The sequence below is a fragment of the Pteropus vampyrus genome, unplaced genomic scaffold (genome assembly GCF_000151845.1).
Source record: "Pteropus vampyrus isolate Shadow unplaced genomic scaffold, Pvam_2.0 Scaffold26, whole genome shotgun sequence".
Classification (NCBI taxonomy): domain Eukaryota; kingdom Metazoa; phylum Chordata; class Mammalia; order Chiroptera; family Pteropodidae; genus Pteropus; species Pteropus vampyrus.
This window is the reverse complement of record NW_011888807.1, coordinates 10960116-10987978: the sequence shown is the minus strand read 5'-3', so window position 1 is coordinate 10987978 and position 27863 is coordinate 10960116. Positions and strand designations below refer to the sequence as shown.

Genomic DNA, 27863 nt, shown 5'->3' with positions numbered 1-27863 from the left:
CACAGTCATAGCACCCAGAATTCATTTTAATTTTTAGCCTTCTTTTTATCCCTTACATAAATAAATATATGGTATACTTTTTCTTTATCTTCTAGTCCTAAATATTATAGCAAACATTTTATTGTGACAAACACTGTGTTATACAAATGGACCAGACTTAGCCCAGTGTAATGGCCCCCATACTTTTTACTTCTTCACAGCAGGCTACACTGTTAACCCAAAGCCTAGGTATTAAATTCAAATTCTTATACATCCAAGTGCTTTAAATATGGTCCAAGTAAGACAATTTTAGCCATTTTGAGCCTATTTATGTTGCATACTCCACAAAACTGCACTCAACATTTATTAACCATAAGTAAGACAAATTCTGTAGCTATAAAAACAAACAAACAAACAAACAAACAAACAAACAAAAAAACAGCAAACTTCTCCCTTTTGGAGTTCTCTAACCCAGGGACTCTCCACTTTACTGTTGAGCAAAATCACCTAGCCCCCCTCAACTTCCTCTTCTTCTCCTAGAGGTTTCTTACCTTATTCTCCTTCCCGGTGGTGTCCTCTTGCTGCTGTATCTGGAAGGTCTCTTGTTGGAAGGGATTTCTTTTATATAACCTGTCCAAACACCATCCATAAAACTAGTTATGTGTCATTGCTTCTTGTGGTCCTGTCCTTTCCTAGATCAATGATGAAATACTCTAATTTACCACGTACTCTTAAAATATAGCAAGCTTCCAAACAGTATATTAGAATATACCTACAAGAAGTATATTATACAATCAACATACTTAGCTTATAAGACTTTGAAGCCATCTCCTCCATTCCCAACCTTTTTCAAAAACTCACAGAAGAGAGGACAGTCCCAGTTACCAAGAGTCCCAGTTACCAAGAGTTATTTCTTACAAAGGAAATAAGAAGTCTAAGGGAGTGAACAGCCAAGGGCTACAAGTAAACTCTATGTCTCTTAGTAGCGTGAAGAGAAGTCACTTAGTGTTAGAAACATCAGAAATATTGGTGACAATAAGAACATAGTATGTGCAGGAGAAACGATACAAAATTCAGATAACAGTAATACTGAGGGGACTTTAGAGCAGGAAAGTGGCAACAGAGAGATAACAACCAATCACACTAAGGATGAAATTTTGTCCTAAAGTGCTCCCTATCTTGATAATTATGAAACCAAGTATAATTTCTAATTGTGCCAGTCTTTCTTTTTTTCCAAATTTGTTGGCTTTATGAGTCATGTCCTGATATTCTCTGCAGGAACAGAGAAAAAAATTAACACAAACAGTTTTGCTTCTTTTCTCTAAAGTGCTGAAATGATAGGAGAAAAAAAAAGGAAAATGAAATGTTGATTATATGGTAGTATGAAATGGGAGCAGAAAATGGATGATTTTTATGAGCTCATGTTCTTGCAACTTAACTCATCAGTTTGAAATTCAAACACTTGTCAAATAGAACAAGTTCTGCATGGCTATAAGTTAGTAGCACTATGGTATTGATTTTTAAATTTATATTTTTTTGTCCTTTTTTATTCCTGAGAATGCACCAAGTTCAGTAAAATTTACTGCAATTTCAGTGCAAAGAAAATGACAAAGTAAATACAAGAAAATAACACAAGAAAAATGTTCAAAAAGCATTTTTTTCAGAGAATTGTTTATTTGCACAGGGCAAGTATATGTATTAGATTTTCCAGTACAGAGTTGATTACAGTATTCTGACTTTTCTTTTTTTAAGTTGATACATTGGACTATGTGTCCTAATTTTTGCCACAGAAAATCAAATTCTCTCATGTGCACTTTCAATGCACACAAAAATCAGAAACCAACAATATTTATTTAAGTATTTCATATTCAGTGAGTGAGTTTGTCACAACACTTATTTACCAGGCCATATAATCTTGAAAAAGTACATTTGTAATAGGTTTGATATGGCTAAAAATAAGCTACAACAAAATTTATTGTAGGCCTGAAGAGTCAATTTGAAAATTAGTTAAAAATAAATTGAAGGTAATAATACTATACTTATTAAATTATTAGAAAGTACTGTTATAAAATAACATAACTCAAATGATAGTTTGTAAATTAGTTACATAAAATGACTTAGATGTGAATAATATTAATTCTACAAGCAGATAAATTAAGACAGCAAATGTTAAAGTCAGCTCCATCACTGAGAACTTAAGAGTCCTCTCCATTGAAGTTACAGCCTAGCTTTGTTCACCAAGAAAGTTTGGGAAGATTTAGAGACTATTCATTAAATTATATATAAACATGTATATACACATTTTGTTCTGATTTGTCTTCTGTGCACAGGCACCACAATAAAATGTCCAAATACTATCTTAATTCTATCCTAGTACTGTATTTTCAAATCATTAGTTTTTGCTAGTTATTTTATAGCCAATACAAGTAAATTTACTTAGTGACTTACTTCTAATGAATAGTATACAAAAACAGTCACTCCCAAGATCATCTTATAAAAATGTTCCATCTTGCATTCTGCTCATTCCTCTCTTATTTGCTCACTCTGATCAAAACCAGCTGCTATAATGCGAGCTGACCTATAGAGAGAGACCAAAGTGGTACAGGAAACACTAAACAAGCAAACAAACAAACAAACAAAAAACTGAGGACGTCCTCTGCTGAACAGTTTGTGAAAAATTGAAGCCGTGAGAGTAATCTTGGAAGTTCATCCTTCCTCAATCAAGCCTTGAGGTGCCTACAGCCCTGGTCAATATCTTTATTGTTTCCTTATGAAATATCCTGATGCAGAAGACCCAGCTAAGCTATATTCAGATTCCTGAAACACAAAGGTGTGAGAAAAATAAATGTTTGTTGTTTTAAGTCATTAAAATATGGGGAATTCTACTACACAGGAATAGGTAATCGATATACATGATTTCAAAGAAACTTTAAATTAACATATAGAAGTACTCAGGATGCATCCTTGATGTGGGATGTTGGAAAGGTGCATGGGTCTGTCCACTGTAGATGGACAGGAGTGTGAGGTAATGTGATATTATTGGGAAGATGTCTGTTTTAGTGTACTCTTTGTGTCTTTAGATCCATTTATGTCTCATATTACATTTACTGTTAATTATTCTTTACAATTGTGGTTCTTGATAGATGAATGATAGATAGATGATAGATGACAGAGGGGAGAGACAGACAGACAGACAGAGAGAACAGATGAAAGGAAGGTAAGATAGATAAAATATAGACCCCATATCTGTAGCTACTCCCAAGGCAAATAATATGTAATCTCTGCCTTCTCTATTACACAATCTAGAGTCCTCTTACCTTTTTCTACTGCTTTAGTTAGATTGTTTGTGTGATGAGATTATCCAGATCTTCATTTTTGAGAGGGACTTATACCTTGGGAGTATTTGCTGTCATAATTCCTCCTTTAAAGTTATCACCAGAAAGGAAGGTCAAAAGATGCCCCTATCAGTAGTAGCTCAATTTCATATTTACTCCTTTTCAATCCTATTTTGTTTAATCAACACTAGCTTTTAATTATAATTAGAATCAATTATCATTGCCACTGTAGCAATTCCTTTTTCTTGTTTGTTTTGACTGCTTGTTCACTTACATATGGACCCCAAAGCAGTAAGATGATAGACTTCAGGACTGGGCATGAATTCTGGTAAGGAAAACTGTTTCCCTATTTAGAATGCAAGGGAACAATGTAGTTGGGCTTGACATCAAGTGACTAGCCAGAATCTTAAATGAAAAGTGCAATATCAACACATGACTTCAGTCTCTGCTGTTGACTGGTAGGTGTCTAGCGTTGCCATTAGCTATATCAGCCTTAATGAGAAAAATCTCTTGCCATCAAAATCATGTTTAGCCTCCACTTTGCTTACCATATTTATATACTTTTTGTGCAAGCACTGGGCTGGTAGAGAAGATATTAGTTAATCCTCATGGGACAGATCATTCTAATTGATGGAGGAACCTAGTTGATCATTGCTTCCTCTATATCAGATGCTATTTAGTGACCGATTACATGAAATACAAATATCCACCAATTTTATAACTGTTTCTGTTACTCTAAATGCCACTTCTCTAGAAGCATTTTTATACTTCTGAATTTCTAAACTTTTCTCTTCAGGCCCTGGCCAATTAGTAAAATTATTCTTATTACCCAGTAGTCTCTGTACATAATGACACCAAATCGTTTATTCTTATAAGTTGATGACCTACCAGAGCTCTCTGCTCTGCCTAATAAAAGATATCTCTTCACCACTACCTTCTAGAACCACTCTGGATTGGAGCTGTAGGACTTGAGCACATGTAATAGGTGGACTCATTTATGAATCAGGACAATGTTTTTTATCTTCCATTATATAGGTATTAGAAAACCACCATTAACTCATTTGTTAATTCTGAGAGAGAAGTGTTGGTTCAGTAGAGGTCATGGAGGTCTGAACTACTCATGCATTAGGTTCATTTTTGTTCTCTGGATCTGTCCGGAAAAATTTTGCAAAATTTTGTAAAATTAAGTAATATTTTTTTCATTATAAATGATCACTGCTTCATCTACCTAACTATATATCTGAATGAATCTAACAATATTCAGTTCATGAGATGCAGCTCTGATTGCACATTCAATTGTCTTCTCACAATCAGGTGCTCAGGCTCTGTTAGGCATAGTAGCTTCCAGGAGCTGCATTTTAAACAATGAGCGATTCTTTGTTGATGTACTGCAGAACTCAAGGATGCATACTGCATATCTCTTAATGGGGCTTGCCATAGACTCTACACTACATCCTTACCTGCATTTACTCCTCTAGCATCATTGGATCTGCTGGGTCATATGGACCAATTGACAGGAAGTTTGTACCATATTCTGAAATTTGTGCAGAACCTTCTTTTGCTATGACCCTTAGTCAAATCTGGAGTTTGATAAATTTGTCAGAGAAGTATCCCAATAACTTAAAAATTTATTAAAGCAATCCCAAATAATTACTGTGTCTCTTTCTTAGTGGTAAATAGTGTAGGATGAGATAAATTATCTTGAATATTATATGAAATGGCATGTCGTGCCCCAAATTACCCATAAAAACTTCACTATTATGGCAAAACTGAAACTCTGTGGAACTGATTTTCCTTTGATCTTTGCCACCCAAAGTTTTTGCCATTTCGTGATAATAGAGCCCAATATTATACTGTCGATAACAGTACACCAAAACAAAGTTCTGATAAATGTCATTATAGTCAAGTTCCTGCAAACTTGACAAAAATTAAGAGATTTATGAACTTGTAGAATGAGAGTATATTGCACCATTTTTATGTAAAGGCAAACAACTTTTGATCTTTTTTTAAAAATATATGCTCCAGAACAATAGCTGCACAAATGTATTCATCAGTACCTGTAAAAGTATCACATTCATTATAGCATCTATTATTGAGGCTACAACCTGGTTGAATTTACTATCATTTCTACTACCTGATAAATATAAGAAAACTGAGATTTATGATGACCCCCTGATGATGCCCAGGATGGGTTTGTTTACAGACATGTATTTCACATAACTGGTTAGACACACTTTCTTGACTACATGACCAGAGGACATGGAAATGCCCCCACTAGAAACCAGGAATTTATGCTCTCCTAAAATCAAGATTCATTGTGTAGACCTTATTGGTTCAATCTGGAGACAGAGCTCATCTATGTGTCAAAGAATATTGTTGAGTATGTGTCTGGCTGTCACTCAGATCACGAATTCTTGTCTGCATTCTTCATTCAGTATACCATTTGCCTTTAAATAAGAAACCATCATGACTATACTTGGTGGAATCAGCTGAGTTCTTTCAAACACATGACCTTGAGAAGAAGAATTTAATTAATTAGCTTCAGTTATGGACAACATATCTCAAATTTCTTGGAACTCTCTGAGAAAACAGGTAAAAAGTGTTTAACTATTGTAGCATTGAAAAATGGAACAGCTGACTCTTTCCTAGTGACTCGATTTCCCATTTACTGAGATTGCCCAGATAAATTAATACTTCTATATTTTCAGGTTGTGCCTGGAGGTGGGCTGAGGGGCTTTTCTGTCTCTAGCAAAACTTAGAAGTATAAAGCAGGAACATGTTTTAATCTGAAGCTTTATATACTGCATGCTGGTAATATGCATGAAAATGATCACTATTATTAAATCATGTGGAATTAGAGGATGTTATAAAATGTATCATGAGTGTCTGCCACATTGCTTTGAACGTAAGGTATATGTCCATGTTTATACTGAAGAGAAGGTTGAATGATCAGAGCCTATATGAGAGGTATTAACTATTAAGAATTTTTGGAAAATAAAAAATTTATTATAAAATTTTGTTAATTTATCTGCCTTCACAACCCTGAAATAAGACCTATATCAAAAATAACAATTTATTCAAACTATTTTGAAATGATAATTAACTGTAGATGTGACTGCATAGGAGAAATAAATATTGCTTTTAGTTTATCTACAATTTCTTCTGATGATTAACATGCCATCCTATTTTACCATTCATATGGTTTTGTGTGGTTATTCATCCCACACATGCCTTTGCAGACCCAGGTTTAGAATTTTATACATGTCTAAGCAATAATTATATTCTGTAACATTGGAAGAATGAGTGAAGAAAGGGTTAATGTATAATTCAATGACAATTAAATTTTTTCCTTAAAACTAATATCTAGATATTGGAAGAATATACCTATATTTTTCTAAGTTCTCTGTGCATGGAGGACTTAAATGTGGGCTTTTGGCTGCAATCTTCCTTGTAATGTAAATAAAGCCAGTAAACAAAATAAAGATGAGCAGAGTAAAGAAGAGATAAGATATGAGGTTGATGAGATAACTCTGGAAATCCTTAACTTTGAAAATATGGCTGTTGCAGCTCTAAAATCAATATTTAAAAAAAATATATTATTATTTTATAATTTTTGACCCATTTCCAGTTTGCACTAAAAATACTCAAGGAGAGTACTTGTGGATGCAGCATTTATCCCCAGATAACTTATGGATTACAGTCTTAACCTTACCTCCAAAGTTTGCCATGAAGTATCTTATTTTTACTAATTTTTGCATCGCTCTAGTATATCAATAGTCTTTGGAAACAGATAACATCATTCTACTTATAGCATTCTGTTTTTAGTAGATGTATTTCCATTTACAAAATATAGTAATTCTCAATTACTAAAAATGTAAAATCCCAGAAAACATAGCAGTCCTATACGTGATGTTAAATTAATACTGACTGTGAGCTGCAATGTTTTTCTTAAATGGGAAAAGGGTTAAATATAAAGTATTTTTTTTTATTTTTAATTACAGTTGGCATATAATATTATATTAGTTTCAAATGTACAACATAGTGATTAGACATTTATATAATTGAACAAAGTGATCATCCTGATAAATCTATTGCCCATCTAACACCATATATAGTTATCACAATATTATTGACTATATTTCTTATGCTGTTACATACCCATAAATATTTTGTAACCATCAATTTGTACTTCTTAATCCCTTCCCCTTTTTTATTGCTCACAACTCTCTTTTCATTTGGCAAACAAATATTCTCTGTATCTATGAGTTAGTTTCTGTTTTGTTTATTTTGTTTTTTGGATTCCACAGTAAGTGAAATCATATGGCATTTGTCTTTCTCTTTTGACTTACTTCACTCAGTGCAATACCCTCTAGGTCCATCCACACTGTTGCAGATGGCAAGGTTTCATTCTTTTTTTTTAATGGCTAAAATCAATGTTTCGAATTGTTCCAGTACAATTCTCAGATATCTGAGCATGTAATAACTTTTATTTTTATTAAGCTTTTTAATTGGAACTTTGTCAGTTAAAACATGAATTCATGACTATAACATAAGCTATAATATCAAAGAAGTTTACCTAAAACAAACAAAATTATTTTCTCTATCTCTAAATAAATAAAATTTTTCCAAGAATTTTAATATGTAAGCCTTTTAGCTTTAAAAAACATTCTAAATTGGTATGAGAAAATTAATTTTAAAAAGAGATGTTTAACAGCTAATGTGACTGAAGTTTTGGAAGAAAGAGCTATGCTATATGCCATAGAAAATCCTAGTGCTGCTAATTCTTAAGAAAGCCTATGTGAAAATTTTGCATTACTCTTAAATATTCTGATATAAAATTTGTATTTTATTTGTATGTGAATTCTTGAAGAGATTGGGTCAAGTATACGTAATGGCTCACATTTATAGAAATTATGAAAGAGAAAATAAAATTAAAAAATGGCATGGAAGCTGACATTTGTCATTTAGATTATAGTGATTCCTAATGAAAATAAACAATTTTGTAGAATGCCCAACATATTAAACAATGTCACACTGTATCTATGCCAAAGCTACATAAAACAGCACTACTCTGTAGTGTTGTCTCTTTTTTTGTAATTAATTAATTAGTTAATTAATTATTTTATGGTGACATGGGTTAACGCAATCCAATAAATTTCAGTTGTACACTTTAACAGTAAGGCATATATATATTTGCATTGTGTGTTCACCTCCCATAGTTAGATTACTTTTTGTCATCACATATTTGACCTCCTTTACCCCAACTACCTCCCTCCTCCTCCTCCTCTACCTCCTACCTTCTGGAAACCACTAGTCTATAGTCCATGTCCATGATTCTTTGTTTGTCCTGTTCATTTGTCGCTTTTAGTTTTATATCTCACATATAAATGATAACATGTGATTTTCAACTTTTTCTGTCTGACTTATTTCACTTAGCATGATTATCTCGAGGTCCATTTATGTTGTCGCAAATGGCAGTATTTCATCTTTTCTTATGGCTGATTAATATTCCATTTTATATATACCACATCTTCTTTATCTAATCATTTATTGTAAGACATTTCAGTTGCTTCTGTGTTCTGGCCCCCGTGAATAATGCTGCTATGAACATCAGGGTGCATATTTTTTTTGATAATGAGTTTTAAAGTCTTTGGGGTAAATACTCAGAAGAGGGATTGTTAGATCATATGGTAGATCAATTCTTAGTTTTTTGAGGAATCTCCATAATGTTTTTCATAGTGATTGTACCAATTTGCATTCCCCACCAGCAATGTATGAGGGTTCCTTTTTCCCCACAAACTCTCCAGTACTTGTTACTATTTGTCCTGTTAATGATAACCATTCTAACAAGTGTGAGCTGGTATCTCATTGTGGTTTTGAATTGCATTTCCCTAATAGCTAGTGAAGTTGAACATCTTTTCACATGTCTGTTGGCCATTTGTATGTCTTCTTGGGAGAAATGTTTATTCAGGTTCTCTGCCTATTTTCAATTGAATTGTTTGTTTTTATTGTGAGTTGTATGAGTTCTTGTCTATTTTGGATATTAGGCCCTGAACAGAGGTGTTGCTTTCAAATATATTTTCCTATTTGAATGGTTGTCTCTTTACCTTGTTGACAGTTTTTTTGCTGTGCAGAAGCTTTTTAGTTTGATATACTCCCATTCATTTACTTTTACTTTTATTTCTCTTGCCTTTGAGGTTAAATTCATAAAATCCTTTCTAAATCCAAGGTCCATGATTTTAGTGTCTATGTTTTCTTCTATGCAATTCATTGTTTCAAGTCTTATATTCAGGTGCTTGATTCATTTTGAGTTAATTTTGGTGTGTGGCGATAGACAACAGTCTAGTCTCTAACTAACATCTCATGTGGATGAGCTATTTGAAGGACACAGAGTGCAGAGAGTGTAAAATATATATTTAATATTGATAAAGAAATATGTCAATTAGGTGCTAAGCATTTTATTTGCATTTCTTCACTGAGTCTGATAAGACACATCTAAAATGGTAGTTACGGTTATTGTATTTATTTCATAAAAAAGAAAACTGAAGCTTAAGAAAGCTTTAGTAAATTTCCCAGGCTCCACAGCACATTCAGGTTGGATGGGGAAATAAAGAGTTTGAAATTGAGTTTATCGGATTCAAGTAGTGTTGCATTAATTATGAAATATAAACATGCCTATGACAAATCACAGATAACAGTACCCAATTTTAAAGATTAATTTGCTAAGCCTATATGCTAGACTCAATTTAATGCAATTTTGTCCTCAAACCTAAAAGTATAGTTTTGAATTCCATGTTACTTCATTTTAACACTCCCATTTCCAGCCATAAGCAATGACCTCTAAAGTAGTATTTTTACTTGTCTCCTTTTAGTCAAACGTAGGATATAGTTAGAAAAATATTGAAAACATCTCTTTAAATATTTAAGTGTAGAAACTTATGAAACAGTTATTCGAATAATCTGAGTTACTTTTTGACACATTCTCTGAGAGTAAAAAAATACTGTTTTATCAGTTGATGGAAAATAACTTTACTGTTAATTAATATTAATATACATATTTTCATAAAGAATTACTTTTCTATTAAAAGTGAGTTATAGTTTTAGATATGCTTAGCTGAGATATTCTGAAGAATTGATTACAAAGGTATGAATCCAAAAAAAACTCATTTTTAAAAATACATTAGAAACTGGATTTTTTTTGCATCATCTCTGCATATTGTATTGTTAATATTGGCTAATCAACAGAATAATAAAGTATTTTACAAAAGGAAATATATACTTCTTATGATAGTACATATTATTAACAGACCTCAAATCAATCACTGTATTTGAGTGATAAAAATAATCTTCATTTTTAATTCTCAATTTTGAAGGTATTCTGAAGGTAATGTCATTAATTTATAAATTCTGATGTTTCCTTTTTAGGCCAGTGATAATTTGTCCTTAATGAACCCAGGAAGGAACGGGAAACATAATTTCCTCACAAATTGAAAGTTGCTTATATTTAAGCAAACATTACACAAAATATATTGATATGTGTTTATTTATCTTTCAAACCTTATTTAACCTTTTAGGCTTTAGTCTAAATAGGTGCTTTCTAATTTAAGGATTTGCAAGTAATTAGGTAATATATTTCTTAGTAAAAGAAGTGATGTATGTGTCATTTTTTCTACTCGAATTTAAATAAACTAATACAATTTAATGTATATTTTAATGCAATCTTTATTAACTCTTGTATTTTGTGATCCTTTGTTTCAAATTGTAGAATTAAAAAACCTATTTCATTCAGGACAGTGAAAGTGCTCAATAGATACAGACCAACTTATTGGCTGTGGTAAATTTTGAATTTACATTTGAGCAATATAATTTTCTTCAAGAAAAAAATCTAACACACATGATTTTATATTGATAACTTATTTTTCCATTTTTGTTTAGCCTTACTTAGCCAAGATTTATAAAGGCAGAGGAAGAGAAAAGTGATTCATAATGAATGATTATGAACTCAAATAAAATTTTATGCAAATATAGACAATTTTTGTATAAGACAATGATTTTTTTTGTCATTATTCTCTTTTATCAAAATGAATAAAGATTCCAAAGAATTATTTCATTTAGCTAATATGGAAGACTTATAAACTTAGTTCTCCAGATAACTTTATTCATCCTTGGCTGTAACAATAAGGTAAATATAATGAATACATTTCTGAACTTGATTTTTATTAATTTTCAACAAGAGTAGAATCTGTTCACTTAATATTTTCCTTATACTGACAATCACTTGCTGATTTAATTTTATTATCCTATGATAATAAAAGCGGTCAAAAAAAGTAGGAGGATGGAACTAGAGGCATGCAGACTAGATTATGTAATTTAAAAGTCTCTAATTAAAGTTTTGTATAGCTTCCATACATCAATGAAACATATAGTCCTATTTTTCTACCAGTGAAAACTTAAGCATTCATGTTATTAATACTAAGTTGCATATGTATAATACTTATAAAATATTTATTAAGATTTTGCATTGAACAGCTATCTCCTGTTTTAGTCAGGGTAGACATTTTACAGATGAAGAAACTGTAAGCCTATAATCAGAGAAAGTGACCTGAACAAGATTTAAGCTCAGTAAATGGAGAGATAAGGATTACAGCCCAGGCCTTCAGACTCCAACTAGTCTTTGTAACTTATCTTTCTTCTATAGCATCTGAGTCTGAATATTACTAAATCTAAAAATGTCCTAAGTGTTCCTTGTGTATCACTTCAGGTTTTAAATAAAATTAACACACTCAGTTCAACTTAGGTGGTCTATAGGCAGTGTTTTGCTTTGTAAATCTGGAACTAAAGCAAATGGTCCTGTAATGAAGAAATGCAAGTGGAAAACAGACTGAGAAAGAAGCTGAAATATTTGCACCAGTAAGTTGTATTTGAGCAAATTCATTACCAAATGATGGCATGACCATGAAGTCAACACATCTTTGAGATATTGATCTATAAGTCCTGCCATTTGCAACAACATGGATGGACTGGCTGGCATTATGCTAAGTGAAATAAATGAGGCAGAAGAAGACAAATACTCTAGGATTTCACTGATATATGGAATCTGACAAAAACAAAAAGAAACAAAACAAACAAAATAACAAATTCATAGATAACAGAGAACAGATTGGTGGTTGCCAGAGGTAAAAAGTAAGGGGTTGGTAAAATGGATAAAGATAGTCAAAAGGTACAAACTTTCAGTTATAAAATAAATAAGCCCTGAAGATGTAATGTGCAGCATAGTGAAGATAGTTAATAATACTGTACTGTATATTTGAAAGTTGCTAAAAGCCAACCTGAAAAGTTAGCATCACAAGAAAATTTTGTAATTATATGTGGTAATGGATGTTAACTAGACTTAGTATAGTGATTATTGTGTAATAAATAAATATATAGAATCATTATGTTATACACCTGAAACTAATTATTGTTATATGTCAATTAAATCTCAATTAAAAAATAAAATAATTAAAAAATAAACTTTTGTTTTCATATGTATGTTTTTATAATAAAAATGACATTAAGACAAAGTTTTATAGAGTACTAAAGTTCACTTTTACAGAGTTTATTAAAGTTTCAATTATTTACTACAAGTGGTTATTTAACAAGTGTTCAACCATTTAGAAGTACTGCAAGAAGAGAGAGAGAGGGAGAATAGAAAAAAAAACCTATAATTATACTTGTTAAAGAATGTTTATGGTAATACATAGAATTTCCATTGAACTTCTAATATAGGGATTTTGAAAGTTGGAAACAATTTGGAGAATGATTCCATGTTACGCAATTTCTCAAATAAATTATTTTACTTAAAAATTGAATTGAGAATATTTGTTTGCTTTCTTTATAAATTTAAGTAATAAAACATTAAAGTACTGGCATTATAATTTTGCATCATTGATATACAAATATTTTAAGAAGATTTTCATATCACTGCTATCACTAAAGTATAATCTATATTTTAGTAAGCAGATTCTGATTTTTTATACAAGTAATATTTAATTTTTCACATTGTAGCAAGAGTGAATATTTTTGTAAATGAAAAATATAAATTTAAACTCCTTTAAAATAATGGAAACCATTATTTTAAACCAGAATTTCCTAGATTCGTTATATTTTTCTATATTTTGTATTACTTTTCTATACCTAGTTTGTGAACGAACTTGCTTTTTAAAATACTGTGAATTGGTATCTATATTCTCAATTTCTAAATCATTCAGATAAGAATCATCTTACTTATTAGAAAAGCATTTACTTAAATAATACATTTAATATAGTTTCACATTATTATGGCATTGAAGTGGCATTTATTCCTTTAAATACTTCAAATGAGTAAGACTGACTGGTTTCTTTTGGGCACAATAAAAATTTTTAGTCTCCAAATGGACTATAAAGAAGTATATTAGTGTAATGCTGCACATCTTATTCTCATTCAAAAAGGATTTAAGTATCTGCACTCTGTTATCTTTTCTGTGATGATTTCATTTCAAAAGCAACTGAAATTTCAAATGTTGATAATTCTAAGTAAATTATATTTAATTTATTTCTTTAATGTCCATGTAAATGAATATTGCAAATATGTAATTCTTTAATACTTAAAAAATTGACAAATAGCTTTGTCTTGTGCTTCTTTATAGAGTGACCTACTTGGCATGCACTTATAAATTAATCAGGTTCATAAATAATAACTGAACTGGGTATAATAAAGATTTAAAAACACTTTTAAAATATAGTGTTTTTGGAAAGGTAATAAACATACTAATAGAGCACTATGTCAATATAGTTAATAACTTCTTCCAAGTTATACTGAGAGAAAAAAATGACAATTAAGTAGTGTTTTGCTGTAAGTATATTTATTTTAAACTGCAAATCTTTCAATGTTTCAAATCTTCAATTTTCATTAATAGAGCTCTTCACTTTGAATGGACTTTTCACTGGTTAAAGTTCTATATAGAGGTTTCATAAAAAAAAAATTAAAAATAATTTAAAATTAAGTTCTATTTGCTAAGATATATCAATCTAAATCTAGATGGATGATGTAAATCTACTTGACATTGTTCAAGTTAATGTCCTTAAAATATCCATTTACTCTAGCCCACTTGTATAATATACTGATTCAATTTTAGCAATATCCTACACAGGATATGGAAGTTAGAATACATTTTTTTAGGAAATAAAGAACAAGCTTTATGTTTTTTTATTATAATTGTGTTCTTGAGCACAAACTAAACTTCTACATTATTAACATGGATATTTCACACATGACTCAAAATTAACATGATGTCTAATACCAATTTGCTTTTTATATAATTCTTAATTTTTTTAGTCTCATTTATTTGATACAGCTTAAATCAATACTGAAACTTTCAAAAATTTTAAAATAAAGTTTCAGCTTTAAAAAATTGTGTCCCAAGACACCTAAATCACAATCCTGCAGTAACTCAAATGTTTCACACAAATGACAATTGGTGTCTTATTGCAACAATCAGTGCTACTCTTAAAGCCATAAATTCTAGGCACTCTATTTCATTAAGTATTATAAACTCATTATGTAGCACAGGGCCTTGCATATAGTAAACACAAAATACCTATTCAATGGGCAAAATCCCATAAAAGTCATATAAAACAGTATTAGAGGAGCAAAGACATCCTAATTTAGAAGCCACATTTTAGTAAAAAAAGAACTGCTGAATGAGGATCAGAAGATCTTGACTATGTTGTCTCTGCCACTTCCAGGATATACAACCCTGGGTGAATCACTTAACCATTTAAGGGTGCAGTGTCCTCATGTAAATGAAGAAGTAACTCTAAGAGGTGACATATAGATGGTTCTTTCACTGTAAAATTCTATGGCTTCTGAAATTTCTGAGGCTTTTAATATGTATAATGTTATTTCCAATTTATGACACATTTAATTGAGCAGATTGATCCATATAAATTTTAAATATTTGCATGCTTAATTAACTGTTAATGGTCACAAAGCTCATAATTAAATCTTTCAGTAGTTAGTTGAGCTGTATATTCCAATATGAGCCTACCTTCATTATGTAAAAAAAAAAAAAAATTCTATCTTTGATTTTATTATTTCTTAAGTATGGAAACTTCCCCATGTCAATTATTTTAAATATATGAGTATTAAAACACATTGCTATTGGTGTCATAATATAGAAATTTAAAAAAATCAGTCAAGACATATCTCTATGTGATACCACTAAAAATATAATAATAATAATAGTAATAATAATAAATAATAAACAGATAAGAAATCTTGCTAATTCAAATTAGGCACAATATTGGAAAGGAATCTCAGCCCAAAGAGAAGATTGATAGTAGTTATGTGGAAGGAAAATGGAGCTGCCAAGAATAAGTTAGTTAACACTGACAGTCTAAGCAAAAGTATTTAAAGTATTTGGAATTCTTGTTCATATATGATGAGGTGGTTAAAAATAAAGAGGTGCCCTAATAAGGCTCAGAATCATGATTTACATATAAAAATGTAATGAGTTTAAAATTTAATACCATCCCTATAATTAATTCAGAAACTAAATATAGCTGTATAAATTAAATGAAGCTTTTGTAAGCAATAAAACTTGTTTGTAATTTTAATCTTAGAGTAGAGGCAGCATTTGAAAATTCCTCAGAGAAATCTTAAGATTTATTTTCAGAATGATATTAAATGGATATATTTGATTTATTTTCTTTAAATTGACCCTTTAAACAAAGTTTTCATGAAGTCTGAGAAAAGTGAATTAAAATAGCTGTATTAAATCAGGAGGCAGGCAACAATCAGGAGCTGCCTAGTAAGGCACATGCGGTTCTGGCAACATACAAAGAGAATGTAACAGAACAAAGTACAGAGGAGTACAAAAATGCCAGGAATAAAAACAGCTCAATTAATACAATCTCAAGGCAATGCTATATTGAACTCTGTATTAATGGAGGTGTTCTAATCCCCTAAAATTCGAATCATAGAAAGGACCTAAGAGTCCATCCTCATTTTATAAATCAACTAAGAATAACCCAGGAGATCAGGTAATTCCCTAAGGTCATTAAAATTAATGCAAAATCCAAATTATATGTTAAGGCTTCAGATTCCTAGTTTAATGTTCTTTTTGCCTTTGCTATGTCTCATTTTTTTAAAGACACAGTATCTAAAACATAGCTTTTAATAAACTTTTTAATTCATGTTTCCTTGTGGTAGTCTAAAGATGATACCAGTGATTTCATCTCAAGCTATTAATTATTTCCTTTAATAAAAGTATGAAAATTAAGATTAATATTGTAATTCATGAAGAAATAAGGAAAATTAAATTTATAACAAATGAATTAAAATGAATTATAATTATATCATTATATACCAAATATATAAAATAAACATTACAGCTCAAATATGCCTGACAATTATTTGTGATAAAACGGGAAAAGTTTGAATCTTTGAGTTGGTGAAATATGTTTTTATTTCTCACTACCTCTGTCCTAAAACATCAGGGAGAAAAGAATATCTTTTAAACTGCTCAAGCACATAGACAAAAGATAGACAAAGTCATCAAAATACCATCTTATTTTTTTTATTATTCTAGGAAATCGTACCATAAGACTACCATCCCTTTTACTAAAATTCCATTATCCTCTTCTCTTCTACTCCAGTTATTTCTATACCTTAATTGTATTAGAGTCATCTGATTAAAAGAAAACCGCTGATCCCACACTTTGAGTTTCAGATTCAGTAAATATAAGATGTGGCCTGAGAATTAGCATTTCTAACAAATTCCTTGGTGATGCTAGTGCTGTTGGTGCACTTTAAGAACCACTGCTTTTCTCTACCTAATCTGTATTTTAATTTATACAATCCTATATTATCACGTAAAATTATTCATACTCTCTATCATCGTTTAAAAACAGTATGCTTCAATCTGTCAAACAATAATTATTAGATCCCAATTCCATATGATTTCAATCTATATTTATCACTTTAGTATGAGAGCAGTTCTTTTTAAATGTATCTGTTTGTAGGAAATAACTGTGCTTTTGCTTTATAACAATATTTTTATATATTTAATGATTAATATTAAATAGATAATTGAGTCTCTCCTCAAAAATTCTTTCATGAACAAACACTGATTGCAGGCCTAGATGAGAAAGTACAAAATTGGTGAGTTGTGAAATACAGTCTGCAAGCATACTGTGGGAGCTAGTAAATTACCTTAGTTTTTCTTCTACAGCCTGAATTACCAGCTCATTTATTTGTTCTTCCTTTAACCTCTCAGAGATTTCACCTGTTAAATTGCTCTCCCTTTGACCATAACCTTACTTTTCACAATCTAATTGAAATGTGGAACCAAAAAATGGAGTTACAGAGAGTAAAATATATTTGGAGTTTGTACATTCACTAAAACATATATAGTTCAGAGCATGTGTGTATATGAGTGTGCATGTGTGTTTGTGTGTGTGGGTGTGCAGCTTCTGTACTGCTTGTGAGAGCGATGATTTTTCTCTGATACAACTCTTCCTCAAAATCAGTCCTAATTTCTTATTAGATCAAATCATTAAACATTTAGTATTATAAAATGGTCTGCCAAAAATGGAATTGTTATAACACAGTGTGGGCACCAGGCCTGGCTGAATCCAAGGTCTGGCTGGTTCAAGGTCTGGCTATGATCCAGGCCCATGGCTAGGAATAGGATCCTGGATTTAGAATGTTAGGTAGCATAATTCAGCTTATTGTATCACACATGTGTGGCTGAATGTCACTATTGTACTCTGCTATATGTGGAGCCATTTGATTCCCTAAAGAGCTGAATGGGAGCACTAGAAAAGGAGCAGAAGTGCACACAATACCGCACTCCCCCAATAGACTGCACTTCCCAGTATAAATGCGCTCCTCACAATAAGGTTGGTGCCAGCCATTTCATTCTCATATGTGCCTTTTGTGCATTCTTCCAACTAGGCGTCTCATCATCGAACCTTTCCTTCTCAATCAGCTCGGCGCCAACTCTTGGCGTAGTCTGCGGAATGAGCTTACCACTGACACACAGAGGTAAATATTTGTAGACCTGCAAAATTCTTAAAAGGCATTCAGTGTAGCTGAAACCCTGGCAGTACATTTCATGGTAGTTAGTAAATGAGCATTTCCAAGTTCCTAGGTCTTTGAAAAGCCAAGAAAAACAAATATTTGTTGAAGCATTTGGAAACTACTGGAGAATTCCTAAAGTTAATTGGAATTGTTATAAATATGTAGGCATATTTGAATTTTATTTAAAATAAATCGTTCTTAATAAACTGCTTTTAGAACTCAGGAAAACCTTAGGTTCCATAAATACTGAAATACAAGGCTTCTATATTAGCACAAAAGATCACAATAGGAACTGAGTTTTACAAGAACCGGTCATCGGCTTATTTGCATGAAATTAAAAACTTGAGTTAAAAAGATGAAAATATAAATAGAATGAGTTTCTCCTTCAAGTTGCCTAGAAACTAGAGTTCAGATGCAGCTAAAAACATTAGAATCTGTTATGCAATAAAAAGTATACTCTAAGCCATACAATTCTCAAGAAGCCTCAGCATTTACCCACGTGTTCTACCCTTATACATACAGGCTTGCTTTGCTACTGGAATTCTAACTTTCTTATTGAAATTTCTAAAAACTGTTTGAATTTTACATTGTAATTCTTAAATAATGTTGTAAATTTTCTAATGTTCCATTTGAAAATAAAAGTTATTATAACACTATTATGAGGTTAAACAAGTAATATTTATCCTAAGGTTATTTTACCAATTAATTTGATAATTTATAAAGAAAACACCATATAGCAAAAATGACTTTACCGAGATTTATTATTTATTTTTATTTTTTTTTAGGCGAGGTAACCCTTGGTTGAACTCACAGAGTGCAAAGACCTTGTCGGCTTATAATCCCTTATTTTTTATTTTATTTTTTTTTACACCTACAGCATCTGTTCTTCCTCAGTGGTCTCCCATCCAAGTACTAACCAGATCCAACCCTGCTTAGCTTCCAAGATTAGAAGGGATCGGGCTTGTTCAGGGTGGCACGGACACAGACACCTTACTGAGAATTATAGTGCTATTATTATTGCCTGGGTAGATTATCCATGAACAAAACAATCTCTCCATATACATTACGAATCACCTATCTAGTATTTCTTTTTTAAATGTATTTTGTATTATCCAACTTAAAAGATTTGAGGGAGAGGGGAAAAACACCTCTTTTATGCTCTTGCTATACTAAAGAAGAAAAATTACCAAATATGTTGCTTTTGACTCTCTTAAATGTCACAAGTCTGATTTTGCCTCTCTGCTCTTAGAGTTTACATTTTCATTTTGTACATAGGATAACTGCTTTTTGCACAGGCCCAAACTCATAGAGTACCTTTAATCTCAGACTCACAGGCACATACAGTATTTACTTATGAGTGCTATGTTAGTTTTAAATTTAAGAATTTAATTTAGTGCAGTAATATGTTATCATTTTGAAAATAAATACCTTCAACTGGCTGAGATTTATTTTATCTTTATTTTTTATTTTATTTTTAATAATTGTTTTTTAATTAAATTTAACAGTTTCAGGTATACTACATAGCAATTAGACATCTATATAATTTACAAAATGATGACCCTGATAAATCTAGCACCCATCTGACACCATATATAGTATTATGATGTTATTAACTATATTCCCTATCCTATAATTTACATCCCTATGACAATTTTGTAACCACCGATTTGTGCTTCTTAATCCCTTCCCCTTTTTCACCCATCCCCTGAAAACCCATTTCATCTGGCAATCATGAAAATGTTCTCTGTATCTATGAGTTGGTTTCTGTTTTGTTTGTTTATTTTTGTTCTTTAGATTCCACATGCAAGTGAAATTATATTGTATTCACTTCTTTCTGTCTGACTTTTTCCATTCAGCATAGTACTCCTTAGGTCCGTTCATGTCATTGTAGATGTTAAGATTTCATTCTTTATTTTATGGATAAAGACCCAGAAGTGGGATTATTGGGTCCTTCTTTGTCTCTTATTATAGCCTTTGTTTTAAAGTCTATTTTGTCTAGTATACATATTGCTACCTCAGCATTTTGTTTGTTTGTTTGTTTCCATTTTCATAAAATATCTCTTTCCATCCTTTTACATTAAGGCTGCATGTGCCTTTTGATCTGAAGTGGGTATCTTACAGGCAACATATGTAAGTGTCTTGCTTTCTTACCCATTTAGCCACTGTCTTTTGATCGGAGCATTTAATCCATTTACATTTAAAGTAATTGTTGATAGATATGTAGTTATTGCCATTTTATAATTCATATTTTTAATTTATTTTTTCCTTCTTTTTTTTTAAAGTCATTTTAACATTTCTTGCAATACTGGTTTAGTGGTGATCAGCTCCTTTAGCTTTTTCTTGTCTGGAAAGCTCTTTATCTGTCCTTTGATTCTAAATGATAGCCATGCTGAGTAGAGTAATCTTGGTTGTAGTTCCCTGCTTTTCATCACTGTGAATTTTTAGTCAATCCTTCTGTCCTGCAAAGTTCTGTTGAAAAATTAGCTGACAGTCTTATGGGAACTCCCTCGTAGGTAACTAACTTCTTTTCTTTTGCTGCTTTTAAGAATACCTCTTTGTCTTTAACTTTTGGCATTCTAATTACGATGTGTCTTGGTGGAGCCTCCATGGGTTCATCTTTCTCCACTTCCTGGGTTGTATATCTATTTCCTTTGCAGTTTAGAGAAGTTTTCCATTATTACAGACTGACATTTATTTTAATGCTTCTAGTCTTGGCAGTTTGAGATGAGAATGCAATGATTTAAAAGAACTTTGTTTCTCGGTCATAAAAAGAAGAATGAAATCTTGCCATTGCAACAACATGGATGGACCTAGAAGATATTGTGCTGAGTGGAAAAGTCAGACAGAAAAAAAAATGAATGCAATATAATTTCACTTGCATGTGGAATCTAAAGAACAAAAACAAACAAAACAGAAACCAACTCATAGATACAGAGAACATTTTCATGATTGCCAGATGAAATAGAGTTTCTGGAGGTGAGTGAAAAAGGGGAAGGGATTAAAAAGTACAAATTGATGGTTATAAAATAATCATGGGGATGTAAACTATAGCATAAGAATACAGTCAATAATATTAAATAGCTATGCATGATGTCAATGGGTACTGGATTTATTGGGGTGATCACTCTGTAAGTTATACAAATGTCTAATCATTATGTTGTATATCTGAAATTAATATTGTATGCTAACTATAACTAAAAAATAATATATAATTAAAAAAAGAAAAATTAGTTTCAAAAAAGATAATAAACATAAAAAATAAAGTTTTTAAAAAATAAGTAGATTTCTTTTATACTAAAAAGAATTTTATACATCAATAACATAAAAGCTTACATAATTTCTCTCTATATACTAATTATGGAGTTTTAAGGTTGCTTTATTTTACCTTTTTGGTTTAAGTTATATTATTTACTTGGAGTGAGAAGGTAGTGACAAATACCGTGTAACTTCAAGAGATTAAAAAAGGAAATAAAAATGTAAGTCTCTTCCCCCTCCTTCCACCCCTGTTTCTCAGATTTTCACCTCAGTAATAATTATAGTTTCCAATTTATTGTATATTCATTGAAATATTTTATGCAAATATAAAAAGTATTTTAAAAAATGATTTAAAGTGGATATTCTGTTGTACCAAGGGAAAGAAACTATTTTAATAGCATATAGATTTCCATAATTACTTTTTTTCTTTCAAACATTAGTTTTAAATGTTTGAGTTCATTGTGTGATATATTTTTAGCCTTAGTTTTCTTAGATATTATTGAAATTATATTTATTTTAATGAATATATTCTAAAATATTTTACTGAATTTTATATTTTTACTTCCTTGTGACTCTCCTTCACTATTTTATTAAATAGTTCTATCTCAGATTTTTTTAAATTTGCCTTGAGATTGAAGTCACAATAATAACTTTAACTGTACCTGGCCATTTTTTTTTTTTTTGTATACATCATAACCTTTATTCATTCATCATTGATTGATTCTCAGAATCATGGTGAGTTGTTATATATTCCATTTGTCAAAAAGTTAATTTAAGTCTATATAATCCTATATAGTTTTTTTTTTCTATTTTTTAAATTAAGAATTAGGATTTGGAGGAGAGGCTAAGAATAAAAATGTCAATTGTCATTTTATTCAAAATATTTGAAAATCAGTGCTAATTAGATTTTGTTCTATAAAATTGTACACAATTTTGTCATTTAAAATCCATGAAGTAAACATACTACCTATAGAATTTTCAGTTAATATACTATTTTTACCCATCTAATATCGTTTGTTTCTTTAAACATGAAAAAAGATAGAAGCTGAAGTTTAGGCAATACCAGTCTGTCTCAAATACTGAAAAATATAGTTTCAAATTTTTGTTAATATAGAAATGATCTTATGAATATTAAATATTTTAAAAATATGTTGTCATTAAAATATCATTTAAATTATTGCAACTATGGCTCTGTGCTTGATATTTGTGCTGATATTCACTAATATAAATTTGTTTAGGAGATCATTTCCTTTCTACTCAGAAACAATTGCCTTCATTTTGAAAGTGGGTAGATTCATAGAGTTCTCTCTGAGCCCATTAACAGATTTTATCTGTTCTGTTCTAATTTAGAATGTTTGGAAATAATCAATTTTTCTTAGTGGTAGATTTTCTTTCTATTCTCTATACAGTTTCATGTGATTCAAAGTCAACTTTCTATTTCAGAAATAAGTAAACAGTCTGTGACAGAAATGTAGGTTGCTAAGCAAGAAGATAGATAGATGGGCTATGAATGTATGATAACTAAATAGAGGCAGATAGAGATACTGAGATATAAATACAAAGTACTGACATCTATCTATACCTACACCTACATCTATCTATCTATATCTATCTATCTATCTATCTATCTATCTATCTATCTATCTATCTATCTATCATTTATCATTTGTCTACCTATCATTATCATCATCTATCTATCATCTATCATCATCTGTCTGGAGAAATTTCAAGTGCAGGAAGAATAGATAGAACTAAGTTGCTTGTACTGCCTTCATTAGATATTATCATCATCATCTTGTTCGTTATTGTTCTAATGTTTGTTCTTTAATCTCTTGCTCCAATTTTATTCCTCTTCCTGATGTTGATGATCACTCTCATAGATTTATTGAATTCATGTCTCAGTGATAAAGTGTATATATAAACATATAAGTTAATATTTGGAGGTTATTTATGTAAGTTTTGAAATTTTTGTCATTTCTGGTTCAGTGTTTTAAGCTAAGTTATCCAAATATTATTTGTTCTTTCTTTGCATTATTATTCCTTTTCAATATTTCAATGAACTGCCTCATAGTATTATCTCTCAATTAATTTTGTCAATATATTTCAGTGATGAGAAATCATTTTGATTTAGTCAATTTATATATATATAGATATATATGTCTATATACACATATGTATATAATTTAATTTTGTGCTTCGAGATCTTGTTTAAGAGTCTTTCTTGATCTTGTGATCATGATATTTCCATATATTTTTTTCTATTGATTTTTCAAAGTAATATGGACACCCGTTCCTTGTGGTTGGCAATAGATTGCTAATTTTATTTTTTTATTGGTTCTTTTCCCTTGATATATGACATTGCAGACCTACCTATACCAAGATTTCAAAATACGGTTACCCTTTTCTGTGCTTTATTATGTCCCCATAGCTTCACTGCTGCTGCATCAACATTGAACAGTTTAATTGCTACAGATTTGTAATATTTCTTAAACATCTGGTGGAGTATTTGTCCCTCCTCTACTTCTGCCCCATCTTGTATCTTTACAAAATAGTTTTATCAATTCATAGACTTTCATTATCTCATATTAATTTTAGAATCAGTTTTTCAACATCCTTTTAAATTTTTCCTAATTTATTGAGTGGAATTGCACTGAATTTTATAATAATTTGGGAGAAATATTCATCCTAACAATATTAGTCTCCATTACAATATGACAATATTATCAGTCTATTTAGATCTTTTAAAAATATTTTTATGAAATTTTTAAATACCAGACTAATCTCTATAGACTCTACATTCATAGAGCCCTTGTCTTTGTATGTGCTGTCTCTCCACTAGGAAGAGCCCTCAGCATGTTTTGCTCCGCTAGTTCCTGCTCTTCATACGCCTGTCATTTTAAGCCTTATTTTTCCTCAGAGATACCTTTTGTTTATTACTGACTATAAAAATGCCCCATTCATATCCAATAAGCATCATATATTCAGATATTACTATTAGACTACTTGGTACCCCAATGAGCTTCATTCTCGACAAAGTAGTGTAGAGATAGTGTAAAATACGTTAATTCAATTTGACTTTGTATCATTTTTACTCCCAAAATTTTCTCAGAAAAAAAGACATAAAGAGGTAGATATCCAAGTTTGCAAAATATAATCTCAAGAAAAACATAATAAAATACTGACTACGTATTGTGTGCCAAGCAATTCAGTTAAAATTGACATATTTTGTATAATTATATAATATATAAATATATTATATGTGCTAGCAAACAAAAGTGTGGAGTGCTCATTTTCCAGGCACTAATCAAGAAATTTTACATATATTAATTAATTCAATCATTATAACAGCTCTATGAGGTAAGTGCTATTATATTCATCCCTAATTTATAAAAATTGAGGGAAAAGAGATTAAGTAAATTGCTAGGTCCCACAGATGGAAAGTGGTAAAGCTAATATTTAAATCCAGCAGTGTGGTTTGGAGTCCACACTCAAACACTATGCATTGATGTCTTTGCTTATAAGTTTCATGTTATTTGATCTATAACTGACAAAATAAATAATTATATTAAATTTATTAACTAAATGAGGAATTTGAGAATTCAGAAAATTTAATGACTTTCAATGGGCACATACTATATAGTTCTGAAGCAGCTACTTAGACTCAGAGTTGTATAATTTTATATTTTATATGATTAACAGTTGTTAGATAAATGAGAGGAACCCCATATTATATCATGTATTATATCATGTAGAAAATGTCTGTGGTAAATAAAAGCACAGTAATTTTAATTTTTATACATTTTCAAAATACAATATTCAGTTGTTCAAACTAATAATTGTACTTTTCTGTTTGAAAACCAGGATCAAAAGAGATATTTTCAAAAACTTCTCTATTATGGAACAAGACCAGTAATCTTAAACAGAATGTCACTTAACAAAAAAAGATCAAATTTAGCAACTTTTATTAGTTTGTGTTTACTCTCTCAACGATTATAGGGTTGCGAAGGACGTTGTAGTAAATGGAACACTTACTTTAGTAATTGAACATTAGATTCCCTTGGTGAGGTCTAAATATTAAAGATACTAAAAGATTATATAAAATGTTAAATTATTTTAAGTGTGCTGAGCACAAAGCTGACATTCTTAATCACTCAGAGAAAGCTACCTGTATCCAAAGTCTTTTGCTCATGTCTATTCTGAATTATGGAAATTTGGGGAAAAATAATAGAATTAAGAATTACAAAAAAAATTAATAAAGTGTTAGGCTTCTTACGTTATTAAAATGCTTTGAAATAAAGATTAAACCATTCTTTGAAGTTCCAGATGTTTGTAATTCCAGAAACTGCTTTAACATTATATAACTTAAGTCATTTTAAAAATTTGCTGTAAATTCTAAAATCTGAAAGGATTCTAAAATTTAAATATATATATATACATATATTTATTTAGAGACAAAAAAAGTACATTTTCATCTATCTTTTATATTTATTCTATTAATGCAGAAAATTCAGAGGATTAATTAATGGCAGAAAAATGCATAATTAGCAGCATAATCTTAGTTTACTAAGTGATGTCAGAAGACATTGAAATAGCTAAGAGAAAAACATTACATTCATATGGAAAAGAAAAAGTAGTAAACAATTAAAAAAAACATTTTCTATGTACATTAATTATACCTAGTTTTAGTATTCCTGACTAATTATTTGTATTCTCAACAGAAGTTAAATTTATTCCTAAATGTAATTCTTATATTTATTTTTTCCCAGATACATTTTTACAAAAACTTTCGTGCAAACAGTGAATATATCATACACTTGCCATCTCTTCTACAATTGTTATATTTTGATGTTTACTTTATGATATATCTATCCATCCTTCAATTATATTTTTATGTATTTTATATGCTTTATTCCCAAATACTTCAGAATATATACATGAAATCGAATTTAATATTTTGGGGAGTAAAACTTACATGCAGTATATGCACAAAACTTTAGTGTATCCAAATATAATTTTAAGGTACCTTAGTCTTTCTTATTTCTGTGCTAAGTTTTGCATCCTTATTCTACACCAGATGTCCCTGTTTCACTATAATTCATATGTTCTAAATGGCAGAAATCACAGAGAATCCTGTTTTCTCTGGCCCTTAGCCAATATACCACTTATTCTCATCAGGATACTAATATATCATTTAGCTTTATAATAGGCTGTTCTCTGTCACATTCTTACTAAAATATTGAACCAAAAGAGGCAGCCATCAGCATTTAGTAGTAACAGGAAAATAGAAACAAATACAAAAATGCCAAAGCATAAGATAATTAATCCCTAAATGAGAGGTCATTTATAATTTGGGTATACAAAAGAGACATTGCTAAAATTAATAATCATTACTTTATACACAAAATCTACTTTACTGAGAAATAGTAGCTTACATCTACCTTGGTTGTGTTAATAAGTACTATTAAAAGCAATGTTGTTAGCCTAAAGGCATGGTACAGTGCCAATGTGAAATATAGCCCAAGATTTACAAATGATAACACTTGATTGTTAACAGGCCACACTATAAAATCAATGACCTCTGCTCTAAATAAAATTTTAGTGGCCTTATAAACAATTAAACAAATGGCTATATAGTACCAGAATATTTCCATTGGCCTCCATAATAACTTTGTCATTTCAGTCTTATGAATTTTTTAAAGGGCATTTTTCATAGAGTTAAAAAAGTAGTATAATACAATGCATAAAATTTTAATATCTACAAAACAAGTAACTTCTTTTAATCCCCTAGACACTTCTTATATTCAGAAAATATTAACATAATTTAGGAGCCAAAACACCCACCTTAATCTTTCAATGTGTTTATTGAAAGATTAATAACAGTTGAATAATAATATAAGTATGATGATCCATTCTTATATATTGTCAATAGTTGAATGATGCCAAAAGAGGTTAGACAAAACTATTTACAAATAAAATACTAAACACAATAGTTCATTTGTAATCTCAAAAGGGAATATCCCCAGGACTTAGAAGTTTAATTCTTGGTATTTTATGAATTCTAATTTTTTACGTTTTTCTTTGCAATTTTTCACTTTTCACCACAGTTAAAAAAATGATTTCAAATTTTTGCGAGCAAAGAAAGCAGCTACCAAAGTAACACCCACACACTCATTTGTGTCTTTCCATAATAC

The 27863-nt window shown here is 30.4% G+C and overlaps 1 pseudogene; it reads right to left on the bottom strand.

Annotated features, from left to right (window-relative positions):
- Nucleotides 1-19285: 19285 nt before the first annotated feature.
- On the bottom strand, nucleotides 19286-19404 carry LOC111737391 (annotated as a pseudogene).
- Nucleotides 19405-27863: the final 8459 nt, after the last annotated feature.